General features: G+C 50.6%; 1 protein-coding gene and 1 long non-coding RNA gene across 7 annotated transcripts in view; one reads left to right on the top strand and one right to left on the bottom strand.

The window, feature by feature from the left end:
* TfAP-2 (transcription factor AP-2) overlaps nucleotides 1-14,383 on the bottom strand; it is a 302,474-nt gene that overhangs the window by 94,585 nt on the left and 193,506 nt on the right. The gene's annotated exons all lie outside the window — the stretch shown is intronic.
* Nucleotides 8,023-11,127, top strand: LOC139060847 (uncharacterized). The gene is made up of 2 exons (XR_011515068.1): nucleotides 8,023-8,304; nucleotides 10,641-11,127. It is a non-coding gene; the product is annotated as an uncharacterized lncRNA (long non-coding RNA).

The following is a 14,383-nucleotide window of genomic DNA, read 5'->3' as shown; positions in this document are numbered from 1 at the left end:
CGTGCCCAGTATTCAAGGAAACGCGGACTGTTTGGGTGGTTTGCTAAATGAGTGGGGGTGTAAAGTGAGCAGCTGGGGCCGCGACGCCACCTGGTGGCGCAGTATTCAGCCCGAAAAACACAGAGCTATTATTGCGGTTAACAAGTGTGTTATACTTCGCTGCTGGTGTGACTTGGCGTGACTACGGCGTGATTGTGATGCTGCCGAAAAATACACCTGCGCTGCGAGGTAGAATACGCTTGGTTAGTGCAGTAGTAGCTCTCTGTGTTTTTCTGGTTGAGTTATGCGCCACCAGGTGGCACGCACCGGTGCGGCCGCTCACGTTTCACGCGTCCGTCCATCCGGCAAGACGCCCAGTTCACCGGAACACCAGACTCGCTAAAACTGTGTTATCTTATCTGTATTATAGCGCCGGAGTTCTCTCTGGTAAACTTTTTCTCTGCTTTTGCTTTGCTGAAAACTGTGATGGGAGCAGCACAACCACCGCGCCAACTCTCTCCCGTCCAGTCCCGGCCGGCCGCTCAAGGTTTTACGCCTCCGCCCATTCGGCAAAACGTCCAGTCCGCCGGAGCACCAGACACGCTAACTTTGTGTTAACTGTATTATAGCGCCGGAGTTCTCCTCTCTGGTAAACATTTTTCTTTTTTTGCCGAGAACTGTGATGGGAGCAGCACAACCGCCGCGCCAACTCTCTCCCGTCCAGTCCCGGCCGGCCGCTCAACGTTTTTACGCCTCCGCCCATCCGGCGAAACGCCCAGTTGAGCGGAACACCAGACACGCTAGAAACTCTCTATTACACTATCTGTACTAGCGTCTGGTAATTTTTTTGCCGAATAAACTTTATTGAAACCAGCAAGCGATGGTGGCTGGGCCTAGGCCTCCCACGTGGGGACGTCGAGGTGTTGCCTCCTCGCCGCCTCGCAGGCCTGCTGGGTCGCCCAGAGTTGGTCGTCAAGGTTGGGGCTACGCAGGGCAGCGTGCCATCTCGACGAGAGGGTCGTGGGGTTAGTATCGGGGTATTGGTGTGTGCAGTCTCAAAGCATGTGTGGAAGTGTCGCTGGCTGTGTCTTGCAGATATGGCAAGGCGGCGAAGAGGCAACACATCGACGTCCCCACGTGGGAGGCCTAGGCCCAGCCACCATCGCTTGCTGGCTTCAATAAAGTTTATTCAGTCAGTCAAAACAGCAATGAGAGCAGCGGGGCCACCGCACCGACCCCTTCCCCGTCCAGTCGCGTCTCGAGCCGCAGGGGCTCGCGCCCGGGGCAGGCCTCGACCCGCGTCGCCCGTCGTCTCGATTCGCGGCGCGCGAACGGAGGTCGATATACTCGCGGAGGCGGCGGCCCTTCCTGCGGTCGATCCACGCCCCGACACCAACGCCCGATCCGTCTCTCTCCATTGTGGCCGCCTCCCCTCCCACCCCGCGCGCGCGGCAGTCGCACCCGCTTTCGCGGCAGGGCTTTGGCGGACAGCCTCTTCCGGCCCCCGAGCGAGGATCGAGTGTGGCTGCCCCGAACGAGCTTCCGTTCTTCGGACTGGCGAGAAACCGCGCCTCGTTCGATGGGAACGAGCGGCCGTACCGCGGCGGCGTGCACCGCGCGTCACAAACGAGCCCGCCGAACCTAACCTAAACTAACCACAGTACACACAGGCGCTGAAAGGGCAGCGCTAAATTAGTGTAGACCGGAAGAGCGTTCTTTCGTAACTTTATTTTCGTTAATTTGGTCGCAAAGGGTTGACAACTAGAAGGGAGGGGAGCGAATGACATCTTTCTTTTTATATTTATTCCACGCTGACCGCTTCCGCCAGTATTACGCCGCGCTTTAACAGTCGCGTTTTAGCTTGTCGCTTTTGAAAGCATTTAGGCGCACGAAAGAGTTCTCAAAACTGATTGGGTTGATTGTTTAGTGCGTGTTTCTTTTCTTTCTTTTTTTTTGAGGAGAAGTTGCATATATATGGCTAGGGTTCCATGTATTTCTCGTGTCTGTGAGTTAGCAATAAAAAAAAAGGTGAGGGTGGGCCGACCCGCAGCGGAGATGAAGCACGCTTTAAGCCCTGCGCCCCAAATAATAATAATAATAATAATAATAATAATAATAATAATTTATGAAATAAATAAATCGAGATGCATTGTTTGAGTCGATGGGTGTACTGGAATTTCGTGAACAGCACATGGACTCACGAGCAGGAGGCGCTGCCACATATGCAAAGGACCAAAATGTTTGCATACAACCATAGAGCCTTGACCGCAAGAGGACAATGCCGCCGACTGTGGGGACGTCTGAGCCGTACAAACGCAAGACGTAATTGTGGCATCTACGGTGTATATATCACCAGGCCCACGTAAGCGTGAAATCGACAAGTTCCTGACCACACACTTTGTATGTGTTAGCCGTGATGACACTACCCCTGCTGTAATAATCGCTGGAGACATTAATGTGGATATTTCAAAACGAGACAAGAAGAAATGGTTCAATCAGTTTGTGCTAGAAGACTTTGGCTTGAAGTGGCACACCAGTCCGAGTCCCTCAACTACTCAACAACGGTCGTGTATAGATTTAGCTTTGGCCAAGATTATGTCTAAGTTTGTAACCGAACCAAACCAGTGTATATCACGGTAAGCACAAAGCTATCGTCACTACCATTGCCAAATGATAAAAATAAATATTTGTGTCCTCGTCCAACCTAGTGCGACGTGCTACAGCTTCGGTCGTTCACGTTGACAGAGTGAAATGGCTTCTCAATTTTTTTTTTAGAATGCAATTTCGTTCTCTTTCGCCGATAAACGCCGTCTGCTCCTTCTGGAAGGATGTAACTGCATAGCAGACGACTGAGAGAGACTGAGGGAGATCCAGGACGTCGCCAACGTCGCTATGTCCCGCCCCTCTAGTGCACGCGACCACTGTTCGCTTCATGACGTCACGACACAGGCACCGCCTGAAAAGTGACACCGACACAGTGGTTCGTAGAAAAGCCGTTGAAGCAACTTGTTTGGAGACGTTCAGCGTCTCGCCACCGTTTCTCCTATTTCGATGTCTAGGACCTCGACTCAACACATAAAGACGGACAATAGAAAATATCGCGTCACCACTCCTCCAAATCCAATTAAGTCACACGTTGTCCATTAATTAAAAGGAGCACAGTAGTTGCCATAGAGCCGTAAACGGTGCGCAGAGAACGCGAGCGGCCAAAAGGGAGGCCGCGAGTCGATCACGAGGTTAACCCGTCGTGTCTCATTGCGCTTCTGTTTTCAGCAGCGACAAACTAGACTATAGTCAACGGCAGGTTTTGATTTTAAATAGCGCGCGCGCTCACACGCATGGACAGGTTGACAGAGAAAGAAACAGAACGTCCCACCGCAAAGTGCTTGTGAACAAAAAATGCTACATCCCACGACCTCTTCACCCGTCCCCGCGTTCTCTAGGTGCGTGCGTCCCTCCATGCAAAACGCGCTTAGGACAAACCGCGTGAAAGCTAAGAAAAAAAAAGAAAGATGAAAAGAAAAAGCTAATGAAAACAAGAACACGGGGAAACATTAAAGGGGCCGAGCGTGCGAGACAGTCTAACGGGTCGGCGATTGAACAAAAGCAGCGTTTTTCTCTTCTTTTTTTCGACCGCCACGACCGAAACGCGCGGATGACGGGATGACAGGCGAAGCTCCCTAAAGCTTGCGTTCGCTCCGTGTTCCACACGGTGGACCACGTGCATGCGAGAAATAATAAAGCCGCGACCAGTTTCCGCAGGCCCGCCTGACCCAGTCACGCGCATTTCAAGCCCTCCTCTTCCGAAAGAAGCCACAAACATTGCCTTTCTCTCCCTAGCTTCGCCGTTCAAACATTGCTCAGTGATTACGGGACTGGGAAAAACGCCGAAGAACAAACAGACCACGTGTTACACTAATTCCTGGTTGGCGTTTTGCGAGGAAAAACAATGGTCCGCAAAAGAAGACAAGCACAAGAAAGAGAAAAAGAAGTACGGAAACGAAGGAATTTCACGAAAGTCGGTCGGGGTTCAGAGCTCGGAACGTTTACGAAGCGGTGGCCCGCGTGTTACAAGGCACGCTTGATTGAAAGCAGGCCAACGCATGCACGTGTATAGTGCGAGCGCAATTGCGTTGCACGCGGACGTTGCGGTCCTTGAACGGTTATGATTTACATACTTCCGCGAAATTAGTTGTTGGCCCCAAACATGCTTGCAGCCCCTAACCACACTGACCGAGATTAGACAAACGGTCGGCCTTCAGGATCGAAGTCGACTATTACACCTGTTAAAGCTAGAGCACATCAGTTGTTCTGGTCAATTTGGCGTGCCTTTTTTTCACGCTACGAAAACAAACAAAGGAAAGACCCAGCTGCAACTTATACATAAGTAACGTCAAGTGTTCCTCGGATCCGAACTAAATCAACCATATAGAGGACTTGTCACTGCGATTGTAAGGCTCCGGTTAAACTCGTCCTGCAACTTCCATTCGGTTGTTTGGACTAACTGAGGCGACCAATAGCTCTGAAACGGCACACACTCACAACGGGAAGTGCTTCTCGTACGATCAGTTACTGCTGCTTGAGAAATGCGACTTGAGCGAAAATAGCTTCAGAAGAAGCAGAAACATTTCGGTTGAATCAACTCGGCGAACGGCTATTGCAACGCCTTGTAGTAGACAATAGAGGAACACTTCAGTCCGTGCAACCCTTTTCATTAAATTACCCTACATCGCCAGGCTCGTCATTGATTTTCTTTTATCCTCCTGCTCATCAATTTCGGGAATGTGGTAACTCATGAATCCCATAGCAACATTAAAGGGGGGAGGGGTGGAATCTGAAGTTTTCAAGCGATAATCCCAAAGCCCTGACAAAACACTTTCAAGGACTGTAAGGCAACATTACGTTTCACAGGTTGAAAACAAAGCATTGCCTATAACGGGCAAAAACAAATGTCACAATAAACAAACAAACAAGAAATGAGTAAAGGACAAGGAATACCACATAAAATACGCTAAGCGAACTGGATTGCCCTGGATTGTGCCTCGCCTTTACACTGTGACACTATCGCCAAATGATACTCCTGGATCTCTAAGAACTGAGTCAAGTCTAAAGGCCTTCAAACGGCATTGAAAATGACATTTCGATATTCGGGGTTCTTCAACGTGCTTTCAATGAAATCTGGAAGCCCGCGGCTTCGGTCAACCGAAATTCCTTTGGAGAGCTTTCCAGGGATGGCTTCTTACCTGGCTTCTCAGACACGGCTGTAGAGCTTCAATTAATCTATCTGTTTGTGCGTATCCATGCCGAGTAGCAGTTCTAGCCATATGCAAATCACATGCCGTCGAGGCGGTGCCTTCCAAAGCTATCGATCATTGGCTGGCTCACCATACCAACCGATGATCTGCATAGGTATATCAACGCGTACTTCGGTAGACAACGTCCGTCATAAGACAGTGGGTAGGTGGGGCGTAATGAAATATAACTTGCAAGATATATATGCAAATATAACTATAACTTGAACATAAATACGGCGGGTCGGCCTGGAATCGGGCGGTGGCAGGAAAAAAAAAAAACGAGGGTAGAAAACATAGAGAAATTTGTAAATTAAAGATACGATATTAAATGAATAGCACTCATTTATATAAATTTTGGAACTCTGTATTATAGAATAGGTACTACTAATATCCTTGTTATAAAGAAATTAACATAGTAGTATCCAATGTCCTTCCTTCTTTTCGACATTTACGTGCGAGGGAACGTGTGTCTAGGCCAATTACCCACAGTCGGGACACACACCGGCATCTTACAGCTATGCTTGAAAACAAAGATGTGCAATCACTGCTTTCCACTGGCACTAACACAGGGGGCGCAAACTCTGAGGTTAAAAAAGAAGCTTGAGAACAAGTTAAGGACCGTGTGCAACGGGCGCGATGGGACGAAAAACGTTGAAGCGTAACTTCACGTTTGCTTCATGAATGCTGCGGTGTGTATTAGAGAGCGAACCGAGTTAGCCGATATTCTAGTCGACAATAGGAGGAAGAGATGGGAGTTGGGCTGGCTGTGGAATGCGGTGGAAAGACAGCCGGGTTTCTATAGAACACCGGTTGTCTGCACTAAGCCTTACATGTATGTGTGCGAAGAGAAAAGGAGAGGCAGTAGAGGACGGAAGAGAAGCTGGTTGGTGTGACGAATTGGGGAAATTTGGAGGCGAAAGATAGGAGTCAGCTGGCGCAAGACAGGGGTAATGGGAAAACGCTGGGAGAGGCCTTCTGCCTGCGGTGGACCCAGATATGATGGCCATCAACGGTGACGACGACGACGTTCACTGACGATAATGATGACGATGACAATCTTACATCGATGTGCAAGATAGAGCTGTCTCGCTTTCCTTCTAGAAAATACTAAGCGTCGCGAAGTTCAGTTGAATGAAGTTCCAATATTCGGCTAAGACGAGTTTGAGTAAAGTAAGTATAGCAGTAGAAAGGAGGGGGCAACATGTACTGTACTCGAGTTTCCGTGAAAAAAATTAAGAACTGATCAATCCATAGGGCAAGCAACATCCGCAGTCAGCTTTTGAACAATATAGTATCCACATTTGAAGATCCAAACACCAAAAGGTGCTGAACAAATCCTCCTTGTGTCTGCGACGAAGAAGAAAAAAAATCTCAAAGTCTGAACGAAAGAACGCAGTAGGGTAACCTACATTCGGCAATTCTGTTAGGGTCTTGCTACTACAAAAATCATACGAAAAGAAAGAACGCTCTGCACAGTCTAAATGACTTTCAACTCTCGGTGTAGTCCTTGCGGCTCTGCCTGTTTGAGGAGCTGTCGTTCTAGCCTGTTTTCTTTACGCGCACTGCAAAATGCGAGCGAATCAGAAAGAAGAGAGAAATAAAGAAAACAGAGGAAGAAATGTAGGCAACAGCAAAGCAGACACGTACTGTAGGAGGTATTGCAGTGCAGTCGACTACGAAATGCGAAAAAAAAAAGAAGTTACAGTGCAAACGGCGGTGCTTGCTAGGCGACATCTTTTTCCCATCCCACGCACCGTTGATTCTAGGGAAAACGGAACACACCGGGCACGCGACAAGGCGACGAGAACGAGCCCTGCCAACGCCACCTAGAGGGCCGAAGGTGCGCCTCTAGCAGCTGTCACCCTTTCCCTCGTTGCAGGGTAGCCAACCGGACATTTATTCCAGTTAACCTTAATTAATTTCATCAACCTCTCTCTCTGTCTCTCTCTCCTCCTCACAATCCGGCAAGTGCAGTACTCCGAGGAAAGCCTCGAGGTAAAGCCTTCATATTCGTTTTCGGCCATTAGAACGACAAACGTACACGCAGGCGTAAACCATTCGACAGACCGTTACGACTAGTCGTACCAGGACCGCGAACAATCTCCAAACGAGTTTCTGACACGTTTCCAACTACCCACGTTGTCATTTACCCGAGGCTTCGCGGGACGGATCGGAAGCTCTGTTTAGCAGAGAGTGCGCGCAATTGATTTGTTTACCAAGTGGGCGGTAAACGGATGTGCGCGAAGAGCGTCCGCTCTGTCCGTGGACGCGTCGGGGGAGATGGCTTTTCTCTTACATTTAGGCGCGAGCCTGTGGTCCTCACGAAAGCTCACGGTTGTCCCTCACGAAAGAAAAAAAAAAGAAAATACGGAGAAGAAAGGAAGAAAGAAAGCAATTAACAGCATCGCCGACAGTGAACGACGGCACATCCACAAAGCCACGACACGCAGATCGCAAGCAAGCTCGCCGTTCGAAATGTGGACATCGCGCCTTCGCCGTTCCGTAGGAAGCGTGCGTCTTTTTGTATTTTTTCTTCTCTGCACCCCCCCCCCCCCCTTTGCAGCGTCGCCTGAGTTGAGGAGAGCGAGAACGCTGGTCGCGGCCAGCAACAAGCAGCAGAAGAGGAAGGAGGAGAAGCAAAAAGCGGGGCCGTCCGTCTGCGAAGCGCGGGCAGAGGAGGAAGCGAAGCGCGCTCACAGCAGGTTAAAAATCGGCGCGCAGGAATAAATGGCCGCCGCTCCGAGAAAAACACTCGGGGCGACGCCCTAGGGAAGGGCAGCGCGGCGATGCACCCCGCATGCCGATCGCCATCGACATCGCTCACTCGCCGCCATGTTCGCGGCCGCCGCCTCCCTGGGCTGCCTTCTGCTCTTCCTCTGGTCGCTCTGCTGATATGCTCACCGTGCAAGAACAGTGCAGCGCATCGAAAGCCCGTGAGAGGGTTCCTACAGCAATCGCTAGAGGGATATACGGCGCTAGTGTCTACGGAAGCTGTAAGGACGGCGGTTCAGCCAGCGTGGGAATGATGTGGGTATGACACGTGGTTTGCACTGGCCGGCATTTACGGAGAGAATCTCGCGCTAGAATTCTCAGGAGGTGCAAATTTGAGTCGATCTGGTTGGTAAACGTATTGTCAGCGATGACGGCCGGCCACTGCTAAAAGCACTCGCGAAAGGAAAAACTTTGTGAATTCTGCCACTTGTGATTGGAGGATCCTAGCTTGATTTGCTTTTGCCCTTCAAGACCGTACAAAACTAGGTGCATGGATATGCCTAAGCATTGTCCTGGCTTGACACAACATTGTGCGTTTGCAAATTGATTTCATTCAGCGAAATATTGCGTTATAATTGTAATTCGCAACGATACCACATTTTTGCAGATAGCTATTGTAATAATGGGTTAAGAAAATACGATATCTTGGGAATTTAGAAAGACAAAGCGCAATAAAAATGAAACCACGAGAACGTTCAAGGAAAGAAGCACGAAGATTAGACAAGAATGTCCATAATTCTCACGACAACTGACTGATCGCAAAGTCAGAGTTACCTATAGTAATATTGGGGAGAAACTATAAGGCGATAGTGACTTGTAGCCACGGCCCACAGGCTCAGATTTTACAAAAACAATGTGCAGAGGAGCCTGTTTACAGCGGAACCAACTCATTAGTTTTCAAGCACTTCTCGAACCTCAAATTATGAGACGTAATCCCGCATACTAATCTTTCCTCAATAGATATGCGTACTAGGCGTCGTACAACGCACGTTTACCCCACAAAGAGGAAGAAATTCTGAAGTCACAACTGGCTTCAATAATAGGAATAATAAACAGGTGTTTCCCCTTGAGAGGAAACGACCCTGTACAATGACAAAGTCGAAAGAAAGCGGCCGCTGGGGTTTTTTTACCGCCCGACTGACCACCGGCGAATTCTCACCATATGTGTACCAGAAGTGATGGCGACGATTAATAAGGTTTTTACGGCCTATCAGAAATTACAATGTGGCGGAATTTTACTATTGCGTATACAGGTAATAGAGAGCTTTAGATTAGGGGACTCAAGCGGCTTGCGTCCCCTAATCTAACGCTAGCTAATATTGCTCGGTTGTTACGGGGTTGCGGACGCATCGTAATGAGCTATAATATATTACACTGCGTTTTTTTTGCTTAGAATAGTACATGTAAGACGCTCGCGCCGAACTGATGACTGTAGAATTCAGAGTCTAGTCATACTGAAGCCCAGTTCGTTCGAGTGGCATAGACGTATTGACGCATAGACGTATTTCCTAGTCATATCTTCGGGCCACAGCGCCGCCCCGGCCATATTCCCGTATACCGCAGTTCCTCCGCGCGAAGCAAGCTTGACAATCCCGAGCCGACTTTGAGACGACTCCGTAGCTTTCCCAACACTGCACGCTTTTTTAGCGCAACAGTGCGTCAGCGTGTTCGCACAGCAGGCTGTCGGTGAACGCGTTCTCCCTCCCCTCTTCGGGGCACTGCGAAAGGGTGGAGGGGGGCGGCCGCTGGTTGCATCTGAATGGCCAGCCAGCGCAGTGGCGTTGCATCTCTTCCGGCTAATCCGCACTGCTTCGCACACCGCGAGTTGCGGTATCTCGATGAGAGAGACAACGCTGCACGGGCGCGTAGGCGGAAGGGCGCCTGCTGCGCCCACGCTTCCTGCACGCCCCGTTTTTCCCTAGTGTTTGTTAAGAGCCAGCCAGGTAGAGGTACCGCGTGTAGCTTGGTTTTGAAACCTCTAGTCACCGCTGCTGGAAGAACGGAGATAGGAGACTCCCGACGCCGAACCTTACTCTGTTTCGGCGTTTCATCCCTTTACGGTTTGAGACGTGGCGCCTGGAAATTGTGAGGCGTAACGCTTGCCACGCAAAGCAAGGACCTTTATTTAGTACGTGCTTCTTACCTACACCCCCTCTCCACTCCCACCCTTCCCGTGATGTAGGGTCGCAAACCGGACGTTGTTCCGGCTCACCTGCCTACCTTTTTTCTTTTACAAAGAAACGCTTCTGTGACACCCTAGGTACCCATCTATCCGCTTGATATGCTTGCCCTGAAACCTCGCTCTCTTCAATGAAGTATTTTATTTATTGATTGATTGATTGATGCCATAACGCAGAAAGCTGGGCTAGATAGAACGGATGCATTTGAAACATTTCCAGCACTTAGGGGAAAAAAGCACCATAGAAGAACATTGAAAAGACGGCAGGATCAATTTCAACTAATCAAAGTAACACAAAGTCCATGAAATGCCGTAGCCTGCATCTTCCGGAACACTTTCTGACTACCCGAGGTTCTCTAATGTTTGCTCAACGTTCGGTGCTCATGAGCCTTCTTGCTTTTTCTCCTTCTCTCTAGGTCTCTCCCCGTGAGCCGACTACAAATTGAGTCGTCCCACAGTGGCGTCCGGCATTCTAACAGCTTTAGCATATCGCTATTGCCCCCCTGCTGTTCTACGCACGCGTACTCCAGTGCACCAAGCACCTCCTCCGTTTCGCAACCACTGGCTCTCTTTTGCGGGGGACGCAGACCTACCGGCGACTGTGCCCACATGTAGCGGTGGGGCCTTGAACCGGAACACAGACCTGCGGGTTCACCTCCACACGCCGACATTAATCGCCTCACGAAGAAGTCGTCCATCAGTCGAAGCCTCTTCCCTCGCCACTTAGAGTGCGCAACAGCTGTAAGGCTTATACGTTTACAAACGGTAAAGTAAGCCACACGAATGTTGAATCTTGAGTACAACTGCTGCGCGTTGTAACCTCGATTAAGGTAGTTCTGTCGATTTTGTACGTTCGTTGTGCTCGTTCACTCGGTAATAAAGTGATGCATTTTATATCAGGAATTCTCGTCCCTCCCCCGGCCCGTGCGCAAACGAGCAGACACACACACAGACACAACAACCTGCCACTTCATTTTCCCCACTCGACAAGTCGGGTGCTTGTGCTCTTTATCTCCAGGCGCCTTCAGTACATAAACCACATCATACTCCGCTTGCAGTGCCTGCCATCAACAGAAGCATGTAGTATCAAAAATTATATAATTATTGCGAATGCAGCATGGCACTTATGATCATTGTATGACGGCAATAAGAGGGCAATTTAGCATAGCGGTACAGTTCGACCGCACATGCGCATTCGACAATAGCGGTAACGGCTAACGGTGACGCTACGATAAATGTCCCCAACAATTACTATAGCGATAACGATGATTCTTTCGTGCAACGACATCCATGCCGGCGAGCATTTACATGCGTCTCCTTTCGCGCTTATATAACCGAGTACACATAAACGTACAAATATTACGTACGAATGCGCGCTGTCAACGGTGTTACGGTCACCGCGGTGTGAAGTATCTATCTGCCTCTCCCCCGCCCCCTTCGAGGACAATATACGAGAGAGGAGGTAGAGGGCCGGTGGAACCAGACGACACACACACACACACACACAAACACAAACACACACACACACACACACACACACACACACACACACACACACGCGCGCGCGCGCGCGCGCGCGCACACACACACACACACGCACACGCGCGCACACACACACACACACACACACGCGGCCAGTGCGGCAACGCACGCAGCCGGGAAGAGTAATTGGCCGGGTTCGTGGCGCGCATGGCGGGAGGCCGGCAGCGGCGGCGACCTTTGTTCCAGATAGGGGCCGCCGCTGGAGCGAGAGAAGTCGATGTCGATGGCTCCTCCGCCTGGCGCGCGCGCACCGCCGCCGTGACCTTCCCGTTGGGCGTGGACGCTTCGAGCGCTGGGGGCGCGTGCTCGCCTTTTGTCTCGGGGACGGTGTGCGCCTGCCTGCCGGCTGCTGCTGCTGCTGCACGTGCACGGTGGGCAGGAGCGTGTCGGCCGTGCCCGCACACGTATACGAGCTCCCCCCCCAACGGTGTACTGTCGGAACACCGTCGCGCCGCTTGCTTTTGAGAGGCACGTACAGAGTGTACACGTGGTTGCGCTTTCGCGTGGCACGTACACTCGAGTCACTGCAGGCTGCGAGGTGACTTCTCTATACGTACACGGTCCACGCTGTAGTGCGAGGGGGGAGGGGGGGAGTCGAGTGCGCGGAAACAAAAGGACCGACAACAAGGAGGCGAGTAAACGCTGTAGAGGTATTACACAGCCTACTTGAGCCACGGTCGTTCGGGACCGGCAGATGCGACGCTTCCTGTAGGATGAACTAAAGAAGGACTCACGTTCTCCGTGCGCGAATCGAGAAGCGGTTGCTAAGGTGTAGATGATCCGCTGTCGAGAAATAGAGCTGGGGCCATGTCAGGGGCAAAACACACTCAAAGAGATCGTAAGGGACTCGTTCGCAAGGGACACATTCTCGCAAGGGACACATTCTCGCAAGGGACACATTCGCAAGGGACAAGGACTGCAAGGACTCGCAATGGCCACATTCTAACAAGACGTGGTATATAAAAATGCTGCTGCTGCAGGACAAATGGTCCGTGTGACGCTTATTAGGACATTCACCGCGTTCATACGCGTATTACCATTAGTGGAATATAGTGGAGTATGAAAGAGGTAGACGTTAAACAGCACTTTTGGCGGCACCGTCTTGCGGCGTTGAGTTCCGCGACGGAAATTCTTGAAATCTCAGGTTATGCGCAACGAAACTGCTGACGTAATTGTGCCGGGTGAGTTCCAGTCATGAAGGTATGGTGGCTATATTTGTCTTTATCCGAGTAGGAGATCGGGAAACACAAGAGCGTGCCCGAAGCTTTGTGGCTCAGCAAACCAACGCAAGATGTCACTACCATCGCTGCTGCTGCTGTTCACTTACTCGGTGTTACGGCACTCCGTAAACTGCTATACGCACCTGGACAGGCTAGAACTATTGTCACGTGGTGAGGCCTGCGCACAACTCTCTCTTCACAGGGCTTATCGTTCGAAAGTAAAATTTGCCGTTAGCTATCCACCTTCGCCATTATCTCCAGCGTCAAATTTGGGTAGAAAATGTTCTTACTAACAATTCTACCATAAGAACCTACTCTGAATACGGGCATAGGTATACGATTTTGTCTGTACGATTCATTTTCTCGATACGGCCTCGGCTGGGCACCCGAATGAAGTTATCACTGCTTAACGTAAACATAGTTAAGAGAGAACCAGTGGTGTCATAATAATAAATCCGGTAAACAAATGCGCCCGCAATTTGGACGTCACGAGGACAAATTTCTCCGAGACTCGCTGGAAATGCCCTCCTCCCCCGTACAATTAAGTCCCGCGCGCACGCACGCTCGCCGGCTGTGTTATAGCCTGCATACCGAGACACGGTCTGCAGGCTAACGGCTTTAACAACATGTGGAGCTGCTCATTACCCCTCTCATTTGCACACGCATACAAGCATGCGCGACAAACAGCTTGAAAACAACAGCAGCAGCACCAGCAGCGGTGCAGTCGCCCGGGAACGGACACCTCCGAAGCCACGCAGCCAAGCGCGCCGCGTTATTTAGCAAAGCGCGAGCAGCGAGTAATGCACAGCGGATGCCTGGCTCGCTCGCGATTAGGCGCAGTCTCTGTAATTCCGTGCAGCATGTCCTCAACCAGCGAAGTGCATTGCTTCAGAGCAGCAAGCGAAAACGTATTGGTGTTCTATAGTTAATGGAGAGCTTTAGATCAGGGGACGCTAGCGGCTTGCGTATGCGCAAGGACTAGGGGCGACGGCACTGCCCATGCGCAGACCGAGACGTAGGGCTCTGCGCATGCGCAGTATCGTGGGCCCTAATTCTTGCGTCGGGAGGCGGGCTTGCGTCCGCTAATCTAAAACTCTCTAATACAGTTGCGAAGAGCCTTCTTGGAGTATCGAAGAAGGCGATGATCGTCGGAACGGTGCACGTGGTCGGCCAACTAGGCTATACCTCTCTACCTGTGTAATACCCCTGACACACGGGCACACTAAAGTTCTTTAGGTAAGGGGACATCTACCGGAAAGGCGTTTAAGTGCAGTGACACATGACAAAGGAGTATCTCCTTTACGGCAAAGTTCCTTTTCGGAAAAGGAGATCGTGCAACTACTTTTCGAGCGGAAAAGGACCTACTGTCGCACACAGCGTGCACAACTCGTCAATAG

The sequence above is a fragment of the Dermacentor albipictus genome, chromosome 6 (assembly GCF_038994185.2).
Source record: "Dermacentor albipictus isolate Rhodes 1998 colony chromosome 6, USDA_Dalb.pri_finalv2, whole genome shotgun sequence".
Lineage (NCBI taxonomy): Eukaryota > Metazoa > Arthropoda > Arachnida > Ixodida > Ixodidae > Dermacentor > Dermacentor albipictus.
This window is presented reverse-complemented; position numbering and strand designations above follow the sequence as displayed.